At 44.3% G+C, this 18,550-nt stretch overlaps 1 protein-coding gene and 1 long non-coding RNA gene across 8 annotated transcripts in view; one reads left to right on the top strand and one right to left on the bottom strand.

Moving 5' to 3' along the window:
* Positions 1-18,550, top strand: part of NFIX (nuclear factor I X) — a 251,611-nt gene that overhangs the window by 16,870 nt on the left and 216,191 nt on the right. The window lies entirely within an intron of this gene.
* LOC310668194 lies at positions 5,096-5,656 on the bottom strand. The gene is made up of 2 exons (XR_014506652.1): positions 5,310-5,656; positions 5,096-5,223 (listed from the first exon to the last, which is right to left on the bottom strand). It is a non-coding gene; the product is annotated as an uncharacterized lncRNA (long non-coding RNA).

Genomic DNA, 18,550 nt, shown 5'->3' with positions numbered 1-18,550 from the left:
AAAAATAATTATGAAAAGTTGTGGATGCTTTTAGAAATTTTGAAAGCAAAACAGGCACCGAGCAGCAGGATGCTTGAAAAATAACAACCTGGAGGTCCTTTAGAAATAATTCATGGCTGTCCAGTGAGGACACATAGCTAACCTGCAACCATAAGCCAGGAACTCATCACAGTGTAACCAAAACTGTGCACCCCACTACCTGCCCCTGATCTCCTCCACCTTCTGGAAAATGCAGTGTTTATGCCAAATGGCACAACACAAGGGAGCCCCCTAGCCCACCCCCCACCCATGGACCACCTGCTTGCTTATCTTTCGCTCATACTCAGGGGTAGTATTGATGATCTGTTTATTGAGGATTCATTCTAATTTGTTTGCACACCATTTGATGTCCACCATTTATTGGTTAGGAGATGATATGATGGTGGGGAAGTTATATGACGTAACATCAAGAAGTTGTCACACCACACTTTTGTAGTGCATCAATTCCCCATCACTTTCCCACAAAGTCCCTTTTTTGGGTGGGGGGGGGGGTGTTTGCTGTTTTCAGAAGATGGCTTGTTGTGCAAGAGACCCAAATGCAAATTTGCTGACACGGGGCTGAATCCCATCCGCAAAAATAGTCTGGAGGTGCCCCATCTCTTCGCACTCCGACACAGAGGTGTCCCAATACATTTTGCTGTACCTATTGCCTGCCCTTTGCAATCTGAAACACCAGCCATTAGATAGAGGATGCAACTTTCTAGAACAGCAAGCCTCATAAATCTCTCACATTCCCCTGGATGCATCTCTCTCACATTCTGTACCACCAGGTCTGCTTGTGTGGTTCAGTAAGTCCCACCCTTTGCAGACCCTCCAAGTGTCCCTATTTTCCAGGGACATCCCTGATTTAGAGAAGCCGTCCCGGTTTCTGATTTGATCCCGGAATGTCCCGCTTGTCCTTAGGACATCTCTAATTTCATTGGAGAAATGTTGGAGGGTATGGAGTAATCCAGTCCCCAAGCCAATTGAAGGCAACCCTATACTGTATAGGGAAGGTTTTTTTGATGTTTAATGTTTTCCTATGTTTTTATATATGTTGGAAGCTGCCCAGAGTGGCTGGGGCAACGCAGTAAGATGTGTTGGGTATAAATAGTAAAATTATCATTATGGAATGGGACGTCCCTGTTTTCATTGGAGAAATGTTGGAGGGTATGCTTTTGGGCTGGCTTCTTAGTGTGATTTCACTCAAACCTTTGCCCTTAGCCTGAGAGCAGTAGGCCTCAACCTTCCGTTAAGCCACTGGAGGAGGCCCATTTGCAAAATCTGGTTTGGCTTTCTTTGTCTGGCCATTCCACACCATATCCTGGGATTATTCCCCCACTTCCTCTGTCTTGCACGTAAAAGCCTTCTTTCTTTTTCTTTTTAAACATATATATTTGGAAAGGGGTGCAGAGGGAGAGAGGAGGGCTGAAATATTTTCCATATGTTGGCCGTGGGATGAGTCTGATTTCAGGTTCCCTTTTCACTCCCGTATAGAATCTGGCAGGCACACAATCCTCTCTCGGTGCCAAGTGATATACTATAAACTTGTGAATTGATGCCGTCTTTTAACATTTGAAACAGCAGTGATGTGTTCCATAATGCAGGAGGCGTCCACGTATGCGTGTGCGGGAGACAGAGCTTTTCTCCCCCTCTTTTCAGCAGAATATCACCAGCCCTGTGGCGTTCGCTTTTTGCGTCACACAGAGGGATCTGTTGCATCAGCCCATCACTATCTTCCTGACAGGTGATGTCAAAGTGTGTGTGTGTGTGTGTGTGCTCAGGATGTGGCACAATTGAGTTTCAGACTGTGGAGGAAGACATAACTGCTCACATACACAGTGGCGTAGCATGGGTTGTCAGCACCCGGGGCAAGGCAAGTAATTTGCGCCCCCTAACCCGTGGATATTAGCACTCGAGTGCGAGCATGCCCCCCCCCCAGATGTTGCGCCCGGTGCGGCCGGGCCCCCCTGCACCCCCACGCTACGCCACTGCACATACATCAAAGCTCAAGCCTATCTTCAGCCCTTTGGCTACATCAGGAGTAATAGCAGCAGCAGCAGTGTTAGAAATTCAGATATATAAGCTAGGCACCAAATTGCTCCTTAAACCAGGGTTACAATTGCCCAAAATGCAATGCCTACTTGCCATTTTTGGGCCAGACAAAAATACAGTCGTAGTTTTCAATACATTCCTGTATTCAATACATTCCCAAAATTCATTCCGATTAGGCAAATAAAATATACCGGATGGAATTCTACGGGATGTGTTGCTGGTGTGTGAAAACAGTCAAGATCCAAGGATCTTCAAGCATGCACCTCCAGATGGTGTAGAGGTCAGGTGCCATCCTGGTGCCTGGCTATCTTCACTTGGTCACAAGTGGGCAAATTTCAAACACTGAGTAGTAGATGTGGGCTTTATGAGCCACCCCCCACCCCCACCCTGCTTTATGGGGCGGGGAATCTAGTTTTAATGTGACTCCACGGCTGTCTTGAGATTTTGGACAAAATGCAAACTTTTATCATGTTCAGTGTCAGAGCTGCACCTTCGGATACTTTGTGGGATGCCACAATGTCCAAAGAATAGAAAGTTTGCTGCAGGCAGGCAACAAATGTGTAACTCTTTTTCTCTCTAGACTCATAATGTCTCATCCTAAACATTTTCAAGAATGAAACATTTATGTATGTTCTTTCTTTTTGGTGGCAACAACCAAGATAAGCTAGTACAGAGATGCTGTGTTCCACCACTATCATGTTTCAATCAGATTGGGTCAATTAATTTAGTTTTTTTCTGGATTATCATGGGTCTAGAGTCTTTGGAACCAGTCAAGCAAAGAAGAAGAAGAAAGATAAATCTCAAATGTTAGCATTTGGACCAGTTTCTGGTTTTGCACTGAAAATAGGATTTATTATTACTGTTTATTTATTAAATTTGTACACCATCCTACATCCGAAGATCACAGTTCACAACTTAAAACCACCAAATGTGAGCACAAAACAAAACCAATAACCCCTCTCCCACAAACACATTTTAAAGGCCGTTGAATAACCAGGCTAACGGCCTGGTTATAGAGAAACATTTTTGCCTTGTGTCTAAGACATGTAATGAAGAGGCCCTGGGGGGAGCACTCCACAAACAGGGGGCCACTGCAGAGAAGGACCGTTCTCGTGTTGCCACCCTTCGGACTTCTCGAAGAGGAGGCACACGAAGAAGGGCCTCAGAAGATGATCTCAGGGTCCGGGTAGGTTCATATGGAAAGAGACAGTCCTTGAGATATTGCAGTCCTGAGCCATTTAAGGCTTTATAGTTCAAAACCAGCATTTTGAATTGGGCCCAGAAACGAATTGGCAGCCAGTGCAGTCGGGCCAGGTTTGGTGTATTATGCTCAAACTGTCTTTGCCCCGGGGAGCAACCTGGCTGCCGAATTCTGCACCAGCTGAAGTTGACGAACCGCCTTCCGAGGCAGCCCTGCATATGACGCGTTGCAGATTGGCGCCGTGGTGAAGAGGCCTATGCTATGGGTGGCTGCTATGCAGACTAGCCAAAAACTATGAGCCCTGTATTATGATAACATAGAGCTGAAACACATTTGCTTCTTGAGATTCTCCATTGCAGCTTTTTCTGTCAAGCGCTTACTAGCTATTCTCTGGCTGTTATTATAATATTTGCTGAATATTCCTTCAGTCTTTGAGCTATATCAGACATCCATCCAAGTGGGGAAGGGAAATGAGACAAGACAAATGCCAGAGCAAGGGATAATTCATCACAGTAGCGTAAGAATGTAGGAAGCGCCCTTGAGAAGAAACCTGGAGACCCTTGGAATTAGTAAAATTAACTGCTGTAATGGGGAAGCCATATAAGAATGGGGCTGTGGAAAGTAGGGATCAGGTTGAGAAGGATATGCTGGAAAATAATTAATGATGATGTAAAGTCAGGAAGTAGATACAGCTTAAAGTCTATTCTTCCTTTTTTTCACTGAGTAGTAAGATAGATAGTTAGTTTATTACGGCCATAGGCCCATATTCAATACATCATACAACAACACAGGTATAACAAGATAACAAGATAAAATTAATAAATTAGATTACGTTAAAATCAAGTACATCTCAGGCCGTAAGTTTCTAAATTACATTAGAATAAGAACAATATAGCGCTTAAAATATCAAATTATCAGTATAAATCAATATTATTTAGGCAAAATCGATAATCAATAATCATAGAGTAATCCATTTTTCTTTTTATAGGCTAATACTGTTATCAGAAATCTGGCAATAGAAAGGGACCTACTCGGATCAGAATCTTGCAATAAATGCATTAGCTGTATTTCCAAGGAGTCACCTGATAGTTCCAATAATAAAGGGGACAAAAATCTGATCCGAGAAACTGAATGTAGTGAACAACAGAATAGTATATGTTGTAAAGATTCTATAGATCTATTATCACATACACACACCGCTGAGATCCGACCATTGGAAAATCTATTATTCAGGACATTGGAAGGAAAGGCGTTCAGGACATTGGAAGGAAATTCACTGAGTAGTAAATTTGGGTATACAGTGGTACCTCGGGTTAAGTACTTAATTTGTTCTGGAGGTCCGTTCTTAACCTGAAGCTGTTCTTAACCTGAAGCACCACTTTAGCTAATGGGGCCTCCTGCTGCTGCCGCCCCGCTGCCAGAGCACGATTTTTGTTCTCATCCTGAAGCAAAGTTCTTAACCTGAAGCACTATTTCTGGGTTAGCGGAGTCTGTAACCTGAAGCGTATGTAACCTGAGGTACCACTGTAACATTGTGTGGAACATTGTAAATATATCTTGTAATATCTTTAAAATTGCATAATTTCCCCTTTTGTAAACACGAACATTTTCAATTTTCCAAATTCACAATATACTGACAATGGTGTTTGCAAATATGGGAACTGGCTGTACTCTATATACTTACTCATCATGACTGTGGAATTTGATGGGAGGTAGAAACAGGTGAGGTGGATTATATCCCACAATGCATTAGCATTAAGCTTCAGAAGGGACTGTACTGTACTGGATATAAGAAGGTGAAATGTACTCTGCGTCCTGTAGTGATTTCATGCTCTTTACTGCAGCTTGTAAAACAGTGATTGACTTGCCCCCCAAACCTCAGGCTTTTATATACATTATTTACACAATGAGTCCCGTCTGACTGGCTGATTCTGCTTCCCTCCTGGAGCCTGATTGGTCTTCTCCTGCAAGCCACTCAGTTGTTGCATTTTACGATCCTACCAGCCTAATAGGCTGATTAACTTCTTCCTGGAGCCTGATTGGTCTTCTCCTGCAAGCCAATCAGTTGTTGCATTCTAGGATCCTACTTGCCTATTGTTCTAGGATCCAAGCTTAGTACATAACACCCCTCCCTTCTAAGTTCGCATTGCGCCCAGAAGGTTAGCATTTGTAGTCGTTGAGGTATGCTGTTCGCCTACGTATGTGTTGTGGTCTCGTGCGTTTCTCGGTAGGGGTTCCTGGTTCTGGCTCTTGTTCCGGGGCTGCCGGCTCTGACAGGGCCGTTGGGTTGGGCGCCGCTGGTCCACTCAGTTGTCGTTCTGGTTCCTGTGGCTGCTCAGCCTCGGGGGTCACTTCTGGACTTCCTAGTTCTGCCTCCCTTACCTGCTCCTCCTGCTCTATGTGCCTCACCCTTCTGCTATCAGTTTGGCCTAGATAGGTAAAGGTAAAGGTACCCCTGACCATTAGGTCCAGTCGTGGCCGACTCTGGGGTTGCGGTGTTCATTTTGCTTTATTGGCCGAGGGTGCCGGCGTACAGCTTCCGGGTCCTGTGGCCAGCATGACTAAGCCGCTTCTGGCGAACCAGAGCAGCACACGGAAACACCGTTTATCTTCTCGCCGGAGCAGTACTTATTTATCTACTTGCACTTTGATGTGCTTTCGAATTGCTAGGTTGGCAGGAGCAGGCACCAAGCAATGGGAGCTCACCCTGTCACGGGGATTTGAACCACCAACCTTCTGATCAGCAAGTCCTAGGCTCTGTGGTTTAACCCACAGCGCCACCCACGATACTGGTGATCTAACCTGCAACTAGATTGCCCTGAGTGTATGTGCTTGGCTGCTAGCCAGATGCATTGCCTCATCAGTCTAGGTTACTATTCGTGATCCACATAATGTTTATATACCTCCTTTGCTGCATTGGGGATGCTCTGAGAGTTCTTCTGAATCTTATAGATGTGCTGCACATGTCTTTTCCTGCAGGGATAGCTGTTTAGCAGGGAAGGGGAACCTGAAGCTCTCCATGTTGTCCAACTCCACTTCTCTTCAGTCTTAACCAGCATGGCCAGTGGTCAGGGATGATGGGAGTTGTGGTGTAACATATAGGTTCCCCAAATCTGTTTTGTGGCAGTTGCAATAAAACAGGTTCTGTTGAACACCGCCAAGAGCAGTATCCTTTCAAGGATAATGGGTTACTCTAACCAGTTTGAGAAAATTAATAAAAAATAATTAATATTTCAGATTCAATGGTTCCATGAATTTCAGTAATTTTTCAAATACTGTACAGTATTTGTTTCCGTTGCCTGTCAACCAATATGACTGTAACTGCCAGGGAGAGAGAGTGTAGCTCTCAGCTTGGGACAGGAGATTTGCCAATGCTGCCTAGAACACAAAAGTTAAAATAGAATTGTGCAAACTAACTCCAGGTCTGAGGAAATCTGGCAGTTCTTATGCACTTCTTCTCCTTTTTGTTTCACTTGCCGCAAAGTGAGGGTTGTCAAAAGAGTCGCCTTTATTGCTGCAGCAAGTTTGTAAATCTTTTTCTCCTTAATGGAAGTGGCATAGGCAGTGGATATTTTGAAGCAGTGGAATCTCTTCTATCTATACGGTAGAACTCGCTGGATGTGACCTGAAATAATAATAAAAATAGTTGTCAAGAGGACTGACCTGTGACACAATCCCTGCACCAGAATTTGGATTTCATTGTCTCTTTCCCTTTATTTGGTTGCTTTGCTGCTACTTCAGCTGCTCAGTTTGGTTTATTCATTTGTTGCTTTCAGCTTATGCCCATTAAGGCATTGCCTGGAAAGCCCACAGAATCAGTGAGAACATTGTCTCCAGATTCTGACTGTTCAAATTTAGCACATTTGATGGTTATTTGAATTCCGTTGTGGTTATGCTTGCATTGTGCTTTGAATATTTTTCACAACTGTAGGAAGCTACCTAAGGTAGGGTTGCCATATGTCTGAAATTTCCTGAAATCACTGAAATGTCCAGGAAAATCTGGACATAGATAGGTCACCATACACAGCCATGTTGAAGGGTTTCTTCTTCCAGTTTGGTGTGCCTAGTGCGTGTATGTGTGTGTGCGTGAATTTCATACATTCACGGAGAGGCCAGGATCCTCCTCCTCTTCCTCTTTTGCACTACAGTGCACTACGGTGCGCGGCAGACCTCTGCCACAAAGCCATGCCATAAGGACTCAGACTGGGTTACCACATAAAACGAACACAAAGTGTTCTTTGTTTCTGAATAGTGGAAGTTGGGGTTCTGTGGAACATTGCCGAAGAGCAGTATCCTTTCAAGGATAATGGATTACTCTAACCAGTCTGAGAAGTAAGAGAAGCCCGTTTTGCTTTGCTTTCTGGGACGGTGGGGAGACTGAGCGAGAAGATGCCTGGGAGGCAGTAGAGCCTAAGAGGCAGAGCACACAGAGACACCATAGAGAACTAACAGAATGGGCAGAGAGGAGGCAGTGGACTGGGAAGCAGAGAGGGATATAGGGGAGGCCGGGACATGGAGCTAGGAAAGAAGAAGCAAGGGTGAAAGGCTCACACAGCGAGCTACAGAAAACAGGTAGGCCTCTGCGCTGCTGAGGGGAATGAAGTAGGCAGGGAAGTGAAATGTGGAGGCTGTTTGTGGGGAGGGGGAAGAACTGAACTTCATGTATCGATTTGAACTAACCCGGCAAATCTTTGGTAGCAGCAGACCTTCTTCTTTTTCAGGAATTAATTATCTTTTGAGCAAAGAAATATTTCCTTTTGTCTGTTTCTAATTTACTACTAATCAGTTGCATTGGATGATCCCAAGTTCTAACATTAGGAGGAGGAGGAGAAATTCTTTCTACGAGTGGCAGCCCAGGGCATTTTGCTGCCTGAAGCAAGGCCCTGTGTCCCACCTGCTCCAAGCACATATAAATGAATAAAGCTTGCTGCACCATTCCTGCCCCCCAGGTCACTTCATTCTACTACATGGTCAGCTCTCTTTCTGCTTTCTCTTCAACAAGCCTAAGTTTGTACATTCTTATTTTTATTTTATTTTATTTTGTAAATTTCTATTGTATTTCTCCCTTTGTCACCCAACCCCCCCCCCCAACTAAAAAGCCCCAGTTGCTGCAGTCTGGCGTGAAAGTGCTCCATTACCCACCCACCCACCCCAATCAATTCACTTTGTCTTTTCTGCACCTTTTCCTATTCTACAGTATCAGTTTTGAGATGTGCCACCTAAAGAAGATGTGTCAGCCTGGAGAAGAGGAGGTTAAGGGGTGATATGATAGCCATGTTCAAATATATAAAAGGATGTCACATAGAGGAGGGAGAAAGGTTGTTTTCTGCTGCTCCAGAGAAGCGGACACGGAGCAATGGATCCAAACTACAAGAAAGAAGATTCCACCTAAACATTCGGAAGAACTTCCTGACAGTAAGAGCTGTTCGACAGTGGAATTTGCTGCCAAGGAGTGTGGTGGAGTCTCCTTCTTTGGAGGTCTTTAAGCAGAGGCTTGACAACCATATGTCAGGAGTGCTCTGATGGTGTTTCCTGCTTGGCAGGGGGTTGGACTCAATGGCCCTTGTGGTCTCTTCCAACTCTATGATTCTGTGATTCTATGATTCTAACTGTGCACAGTCCTCCAAGTGCGATCACACCATACATTCGTATATGAAAGGCTGCACAACGCTGGCAGTTTTGTTTTTTGTCCTTTCCCTAATTATTCCAAACATGGGATTGTCTTTTCAGCCAGTAACTGCTGCACACTGAATTGATGCTTTTATTGAACTCTCTAACATGCGCCCAAGAGCTGTTTCCAAGTTAGTCACTTCGATTTCAGACTTTATCAGTGTATATCTGGTGTGTGCAAGGCGTTTGATCCTGTCGCCTGTATTGTGCAAAATCTAAATGAAGCTGCTGGGAGATTTTATATTGGGTCTTGGTGATACTCAGTTAAATCATTCTCTCCAAATTCTGGTGAGGCAACCTAGTCCTTTTATGGCTTTCGGCATATGGGCTGTTGATAAGGCCCAGATAAAACTGAGGTGATGATGACTGGCATGTTGATTTACCTGGATATGGGTGCTTATCCTACTTTGAACAGGGGTCCACTCCCCCTGAAGGAAAAGATTCACCAGCTATGTGGAGGGGGCTCCTAGAACTGCTGAATGTTTCTGGTTGGGGAAATGGCCCGGTGCACAGTTGTGCTTTTTCCTAGGGGACAGAGACCTGGCTGCTGTGATCGACACATTGGTAACCTCAGTTGCAGATAGTCTTTGAAGGCTGATTGTCTTTGAAGAGTGTTCAGAAACTGCAACAGGTGCAGGATACAGTGTCTGGCTGTTGAGCAGGGTTTGTTTCAAAGGCCATCCACGTTACAATTATCCTTAAAGAATGGCATTGGTTACCGGTACCTTTGCCAGCACGATTCAGTGTCCTGGTTTAATGTCCCAAATGATCCGGGCCTTGAATGTCTTAGGTAACACTTTCTCATCTATGCCTCTAAAGGCTGGGCAATCATCCTATTTCTGATATGCGCCATTATCACATGTGTCTCTTCATAAGCCTTTTTCTTTCCATTTCCTCATTGATCTGCAAATATTTTTTTTTAAGCTGCCCAGAATTTGTATTTAAATTGTGCATATATATATATATATATCTCATATTTTTTGCTCTATAAGTCTCACCTTTTCCCTCCTAAAAAGTAAGGGGAAATGTGTGTGCGTCTTATGGAGTGAATGCAGGCTGCGCACCTATCCCAAAAGCCAGAACAGCAAGAGGGATCACTGCTTTCGCTGCGCAGTGATCCCTCTTGCTGTTCTGGCTTCTGAGATTCAGAATATTTTTTTTCTTGTTTTCCTCCTCCAAAAACTAGGTGCGTCTTGTGGTCTGGTGCATCTTATACAGCGAAAAATATGGGGAGAGGTGTGTGTGTGTGTGTGTGTGTGTGTGTGTGTGTAATATATATATATATATATATATATATATATATATATATAACAAAACATTTTCATTTTTGTAATGCATGCTTTCTAAATGTGTTTTATCATAAAAGACACATTTTCAAAGTAACTGAGAACCGCATTTCAAAGCTTGATGTGAAGTGCAAAATCTGAAGGATAATTCTCTTCTGATCCATACATTAGTTCAGGAGGTGCAGATCATGTCTGTTCACATCAGAAGTCACAAAGATCTAATTTCTTAAGCATCCCGGGTGCATTTCGAAACTACTGGTGAAGCCTTACTCTGAGTGTTCCCATCTAGTGACAGGGAGTCAGTTTAATTCAGCTTACAGTTAAAACCAAACCTGCCAAATCCACACTTTCCAAAACAACATGAGAACCAAAATACAGCCGTGCTTTGAAATTTGCACTTCTTTGAATGTTGTGATGCAGTTCTCCAACCCACCAGCGCTTACAAAATTGTACATATTAGGAGAAAATGTGTATAAAAAGGAACATATTAATGAAAACATTGTACAAAGATGCACCATCTTAGAGGAAATTGCTTGCTTAAGTGTGTACATTAGCCAAACGGCATGCAAAAATAAGCTTATTAGGAGAAATTCCCACTAAAAAGCTGATTAACTTTCATGAGGATTTTTTAATAAAAAAACAAGATTGCAAATTGCAGAAATGTGGAGATGATGATAAATTATTATTATTATTATTATTATTATTATTATTATTATTATTATCATCATCATCATCATCATTAATACCCTGCCCACCTGGCTGGGTTTCCCCACCCACTCTGGGGAGCTTCCAACAGAATGTTAAAAACATGATAAAACATCAAACATTAAAAACTTCCCTAAACAGGGCTGCCTTCAGATGTCTTCTAAAAGTCAGAAAGTTGTTTATTTCCTTGACATCTGATGGGAGGCCGATCCACAGGGTGGGCGCCACTACCAAGAAGGCCCTCTGCCTGCTTCCCTGTAACCTCACTTCTCGCAGTGAGGGAACCGCCAGAAGGCCCTCAGAGCTGGACCTCAGTGTCTGGGCAGAATGATGGGGGTAGAGACACTCCTTCAGGTATACTGGGCCGAGGCTGTTTAGGGCTTTAAAGGTCAAACACTTTGAATTGTGCTTGGAAATGTACTGGGAGCCAATGCAAATCTCTCAGGACTGGTGTTATATGGTCTCAGCGGCCACTCCCAGTCCCCTGTCTAGCTGCCACATTCTGGAGAACTGAATTTAAGATTTAAAAAAAAGGCCCTGAAAAACTGAAAATGGGAAACGGGAAATGGACAGATCCTTCCACCCCTGTCCCCACCTACAGAAGTCAATATAGGAAGCTGTATTATGCCAAGTCAGACCATTGGTGCATCTTGCTGACACCGACTTGAAGGTTTTCAGGCATCAGGCCTTTCTCTGCCCCACCTAGAGATGCTGGCAATTCAGCCCCAGACCTTTAATATCCAAATCATATGTTTTTAGCACTGAGTAATGGCCTTTCCCCAAAATGCAGTTGTTAAGTCAAAGACCTTCTTGGTAGTGACACCCTTAGTGTGGAATCGCATACTGTGGAGTAACTTCACCAGGCCAGTTCATTTTTTTGGCACTTAAAATAATAGTAAAGACCTTTTTTAATTTAGGAGAAGGCTTTGCTGGTCTGACAGATTCGTAGTTTTCATTGGGCGTTGGTGCCAGTTTTAGTTACGTTTGGTAGAATGTTACTGTTAGGTTGTGTGCACATTACCAGCTTAAAACTCTGCAGGGTCGTTTTGTTCCACTGCACTTCAAGCTGCATTGGCATGCTGTTGTATGCATCGACGTGGCTTGATGTGCACATCTAAGTCACCAGTGGGTGGAAGAGGGATGTCTTCACCCCATGAGAAGCTCTCAATTTGGATCGAAGCTGGTTTGAGGGGGGAGATACATCAAACCACAGAATTTCATCAGAACCTGCAAAACAGATGTGGATGGCGGCTAACTTCTTGTGCACATGGCTTCTGAAAGCAGCATTAAGAGTGCACTGGGTGCAGAGTACATGGGAATGTGTCTGTAGCCTTAGAGTTTATGTGTGAAGTATTAATTTCCTCGTCTTATTAAGTTTGAATTGTTGGTTTGCCATATTTTGATGAGCCAAAAAAGAGGACACATTTGCTGACTTCTACTTTCCTTTTTAGTTTTTTTACTTTTGCCAATTAACATCATACATAAATCATAATCATTTTTCAAATAGGGTTCTCAGAATCCCTTGGTTTCCCCAAGATATTCTTTTCAAACTGCATAATATCATATTCTCCATATTTTCTTAAAACTCAACTTTTATCATAATTCTCCCTTCATTGCAAGTGTTTTTTAAAATCCTGCCAATGTTTTCAATTGTTTACAGTGTTCTTTCAAGTAACTTAAAAAATTTCCTCATTCTTTATTAAATTTATTGTCCTCTGGATCTCTGATTTTCCCAGACATTTTCGCCAATTCGGCATAGTCTATCATCTTAATCAGCCATTCTTCTTTTGTAGGTAGATTGTCCTCCTTCCATCTTTGGGAAAGTAGCATCCGTGCAGCTGATGTAACATACATAAATAGTCTCTTCTGGTCCTTAGGTATTTCTGGACTTTAAATTTCTAGTAAGAAAGCCTCAGGTTTTTTTTACAAAAGTTATTTTAAACATTTTCTTCAATTCGTTATAAATCATTTCCCAATATACTTTTGGTTTTTTTTGCACATCCACCACATGTGGTAAAAAGTTCCTTCCTTCTCTTTACACATCCAACATGTATCTGTAGCAGTTCTATACATTTTTGATTGTTTCCTAGGTACCAGTGATACACCATTTTCATGTAATTCTCTTTCAACATGCAACATGCTGTAAATTTTACAGCTGACTTCTACTTTCAGTTATGGATCTCTGTGACAACTCTAATCATGAAAAAGAGGACGTGTCCGGGGGGGGGGTGACATATGGTTTATATTTTATTGTTTTATATTTTTCATAGTAAGTTGGGCTTGGGCATTTTGGTTGGGAAATATGGTGGAAATTTAAGAAATAATAATATGATGGTAAGCAGGAACTTTGATGGACATGCTTGTGCCCGCCATCTTTCCCAACATCAGGGTTTTTTCCAAGGAGTCTTCTCTTCTTATGAGGTGGCCAAAGTATTGGAGCCTCAGCTTCAGGATCTGTCCTTCCAGTGAGCACTCAGGGCTGATTTCCTTCAGAATGGATAGGTTTGTTCTTCTTGCAGTCCATGAGACTCTCAAGAGTCTCCTCCAGCACCATAATTCAAAAGCATCAATTCTTCGGCGATCAGCCTTCTTTATGTTCCAGCTCTCATTTCCATACATCACTACTGGGAAAACCATAGCTTTAACTATACAGACCTTTGTTGGCAAGGTGATGTCTCTGCTTTTTTAAGCAGAGACTGCTTAAAAAGGGGGACTGGCTGCGCTGCCCTAAATCCAGCTCTGTTGTAAACACTACTGATCTTAATGGGCCAATGGTGTCTCACTCACTTTAAGGCAGATTGCTCTGTTCCTTGGCTGCCTGTAGAGTTGGACCGTCCCTGCCTTGCCACTGGGATCGTTTGTCTAAGGTTTTGATCAGGGACTCTGCACGTACTGGGAGACTGCAGGATAAAACCGAGGCTGCGATAAAAGTTACATGAAGGAAAATGAACAGAGCTCCAGGGTGCCTCATTATCACCGTGAATTTACTTTCATTTGACTGTTGGCTAGATCCTGTAAGTGTTTGCATCACAGAAGGGCTCCTGGGTGTGTTAGCCCTGTGTGTTGAAACCATTTGAAGCTATTGTGGGGCTAGAAGCATGGTGGGTGGGTGTATCCGCAGTCTCCCAAGCATCCAGGATAGTCCTTGATTAATTTGTGTTTTGCATGATCATAGTACTGAAAGCTGACCCCTGACCAGTGAACACTTTTGCTCAGCTATCCCCCCAGCTTCTGAGACTGAGGTCCACATTTTCGAGCACATCTTCCCAATCCTAAAGGCTAGAATATTGCCCTTTAACCAGAAAAGGCTGAGATTTTCAGGGACTTGAGCTCTGCACCCAGTACTGCATTCAGCACTTTCCCCCAGTGCTCCCACAGAATCAAAGCATCCATTTGGCTTTGATCATCTTTGGCCAAACGTTGTGCTTGCACCAGAGCAGGGATTGGGAGAACCTCTTGCTGCTTCGCTGCCTCCTGGGTGCATTTAACCCTATGTTACAAAATAGGTAGATTCATAGGTGGATATGCCATGGGAATATCGACATTCTGGATTTATAAGCTTCAGATGTGGCATTGTTTAGATTCTCTGAACACTTGTGTTCTGTGAAAGGCATGGTGAGATAGCGTGCATAGATGTGACAGAAGCCAATGGAGCTGAACCAGAAGTAGTTACTCCAGAAATAAAGAAGTGCTTTGCACCATGGCCTGATTTGCTAAACACAGGGCCAAGCCCCAACAAGTAAGAGAGAGGAAGGGCAGGAAAAGATGATGTGGGACTTGGCAGGAAACCCCGCATGAACATGGGGCAGTTAAGAGCTTTGCCAGGGGCTTCAGAGGTTTTGGTTTCATTCTAATAATTATAAGATATAAATCTTATTGCAAGCATTTTGCTGCCAGAAAAGAAATGAAGGAAAGGGACATGAAATTTGCATACCTTTACCAGTTCTTCAGCGGATTGACTGCATGAATGTTTACTTTGATTATTGGGTTAAACCTGGTTGGAAGATGTGGGGACAAGCAGAGGACGTATTTATCATTCCCCAGAGAGGGATGCTGCAAATTTGGATACCCCTCTGAAAACTGGTGGCAGGTAAGTGGATGCGTTTGGATGAATCTTGTAACTGAATTTTGGAATTTCCTGTATATGAAAATTTTACTTTGTATTTGGGGGGCTTTAAGAAATTATGGGATGTTTCATTTGTATTTTTTGGGGGTGGTTGTTTTGTATTAAGACCTGTTGCATCTCTTGGCAAGATAAAAATACTGAATATTATTATTGCTAGTACTAGTCACAGCAAAGGATGTCAGATCCGTGCTTGAACAAGCACGGGAAAGAATAATAGAAATAATGTCTATTTCTATTTGTTAATTGTGCCACAAGCTAGTTGTTTGTGAAATGCACAATAAAAATTTTTTAAGTCTAAAAGACAAAAAAAATGCAGATTGCAATAAAAGTCCAAAACAGCACAGACTGAAAAGTCTAATGACTATTGCAGTCAGAGTCACCTGTTCATGTAGAGAGCTGGCATCATTTCATAAGAGATAAAAATGTAAGAGCAACACCGCCATGATAAAACAGAGACAAAATATTAATATCAGTCTTACGTCATGCTAATTAAGAATGAGAAAATGGCAAAAGAACGTTAAAACACCCTGAAAAGTCTGTGCCTGTTGCTGAAAAGCCTTCAAAGTCTGAGTTGAACCTTTCTAGCATGAGCATTCTGTAGCTGGGCTGGGGCCACTGAGGAGAAGGCCCTCACTCTCCATGCTTCAGAATGAGGTGGCACTTGATCTTAGGGCAAAGTCCCTTTAGTTTCTGAAGTCCCAGGCTGCATGGTCAATTTCAGCACGTTGAATTGGGCTCAGAGATTAATCAGAAACCAGTGAAGACAAGAAAGAACCAGTGATAAATGTTTATATAGCCAGGTCTCATACTGCCATGTTTTTATACTGACTGAAGTTTCCAGACCGTCTTCAAAAGCAGACCCAAATTTGATGCATTGCAGTAATCCAGATGGGAATTTGTGGATAAGTGAAGCCAGGTTATCCACATCCAGGTAGGGTCATAGCTGGGATATCAGCCTCAGGTGTACCAAAAAAGCCACTTGCATCACTCGACAGTGATGGTCCCAAGAGATGCTCCACACAACAAGCTATGGACCTGACCCTTTAGAGTACAGTGGTACCACGGGTTACATACACATACAGGTTACAGACTCCGCTAACCCAGAAATATTACCTCAGGTTAAGAACTTTGCTTCAGGATGAGAACAGAAATTATGCTCCAGTGGCACGGCAGCAGCAGGAGGCCCCATTAGCTAAAGTGGTGCTTCAGGTTAATAACAGTTTCAGGTTAAGAACAGACCTCCAGAACAAATTAAGTTCTTAACCCAAGGTACCACTGTACAACAGGACACCTATCTATGGTGAACAACAATAATAGAAACAATATAGCTAAAAAAAAGCAAGCTAAAAAGTTAGACTCTTGCAACAATTATCGTTCATTGTTGGCAAAGGGAAACATTTTATCCCCTCTTTTAGAAAATAATAATAATGTGAGAGTGGGGATGAAACACAATGTGTCAAGTTTGCCCTCCTTCCTCACCTCCCCAAAGAATCTTCAGAATTTTTCATCAAACATCAGTGAATTCAAATCTGAGAGAAGATCCTGGATTTCCCAGATATTGGCAATCACATTTCCAATTCAGGCATACTAGTGCGCGCAAGGAGGGGCAGGCTGCCAAGATATCTCAGGGGTGCTCCCCAGCAGTGGCGTAGCGTGGGGGGTGCAGGGGGGGCCGGCCGCACCGGGCGCAGCATCTGGGGGGGGGGTGCGCTCGCACTCGCAGCTCTCTGCCCCTACCTGGCTCACTTTCTCTCTCTCACTGCAGTTCTGGCTGTGCGAATCCGCAAATTACTTGCCTTGCCCCGGGTGCTGACAACCCACGCTACGCCACTGCTCCCCAGGATTCCTTTGCAATGCTCTGGAGAGGACTCCCAGGTGTCATTCTCAATCTGCACTGAAGGGACCCTCGGCAAACAGGATGCGTCACGGTTGGCCCTGAAAATGTCATCAGAGCCACAAGTGTCACAAGTCCCACGGAGACATTGTGGTGGGAAACAAAGAGAAACGGGAGTTGCTCAGAGAACTAGCAGAGGCCAACCCAGGGAAAGGTCCTAGCAGGTTGTGGGCGAGAACATGGGACCCCAAGATGCATCTGACCCAGGTTCCAGCAGATGTGGAGATCTGGATTCAGGGCAGAGGGCCTAGTGGCTGTCAGAGGTGCACCCTGCTTCTGCAATGCCAGACACTCCAGCACTATGTCACCAACTGTGAAGGTGGCTCCGGGGCAGTCCCCTGTCACCTGACTGTGATCCAGTGTGGTGTAGTGGTTAAGAGCGGTAGTCTCGTAATCTGGTGAACCGGGTTCGCGTCTCCGCTCCTCCACATGCAGCTCCTGGGTGACCTTGGGCCAGTCACACTTCTTTGAAGTCTCTCACCCCACTCACCTCACAGTTTGTTGTGGGGGAGGAGGGGAAAGGAGAATGTTAGCCGCTTTGAGACTCCTTAAAGGGAGTGAAAGGCGGGATATCAAATCCAAACTCCTCCTCCTCTTCTTCTTCTTCTTCTTCTCCTTCTTCTTCTTCTTCTTCTTCATCCAACTCTGTTGCCTCTTCTTCCATCTCGAAGGACATGGAGGCCACAGTGATGATGCCAGCAGACCACGCATGTCCAGCCTCTAGGGAGGAGCTCTCGTTTACTTGCCCACTCCAGAGGCTCCAGAGGTGTGAACAACCCGCACCCAACTCACTCTTCAAAAGCAAAGCACAAGGGAGCATGTCAAGATTTTGCTCAACGTCTTAGCTAAGCCTAGCCATGTGTTTTAGTCCTCTGCCATGCTTCACCTGCTTATAACGTGTAGACCTCATGTTGGGACACTGCACTGATTTTATCAATAAAGCTCTGAAAGCCTCTAGTCGTGGAAACGTTTTGACTGCTGAGGCCAAGGGGGAGAGCCAGAACAGTTGGGACACAATCACCCCGGTGCAGATTACAAAGAACTGAAACCGGTTGAACGCTGTTCTGAGCCCTGTCCTCATCCCGTCTGCCTGGCCCCTAAGCCCCCTACCCCCTGCCCGGTTGCACCCAAAAAGGCACAAGGACAGGAAACAGCATTTCTCTGTCACAAAATCTTCCATGGCACGACAGGCGCAGCCATTCCGCTCCTCAGCCTGGGCAGGCTGCCTCGGCATGGTTTTAAATTTCCCCGTAAGTGGGATCATGGCGGCTGGCTTCTCCTTTCTTCTGCCGTGTGGTGTGGGGAACAGCGGCCATGTTCTGCGCTGTGGGGAATGTCGAGAGGAGCCCAGCACCGGAGCAGAATGAGCTGTCTCTCTCTCTCCCCACCCTCTGCTGCTTGCCAGCAATGCTGCTGTGGCAGGGCCCCCAGTTTGGCTCCGGCCCTCTCCGGTTTCTAACATGTGGCCAGCCTTTGCTAAAATGGCTTCCCTTTTCATGAGGCTCACTTTGTGCTGTGAGTGGTGGAGACGGGGGGGAAAGGGTCAAGGACTGGAACAGCGCAGGAAGGGGTGTGCGTATGGGTGGGCAGGCGGG

The sequence above is a fragment of the Podarcis tiliguerta genome (genome assembly GCF_965153285.1).
Source record: "Podarcis tiliguerta genome assembly, chromosome: 17".
Lineage (NCBI taxonomy): Eukaryota > Metazoa > Chordata > Lepidosauria > Squamata > Lacertidae > Podarcis > Podarcis tiliguerta.
Note: the sequence above shows the minus strand (reverse complement) of the source record. Positions and strands in the feature narration are given on the sequence as shown.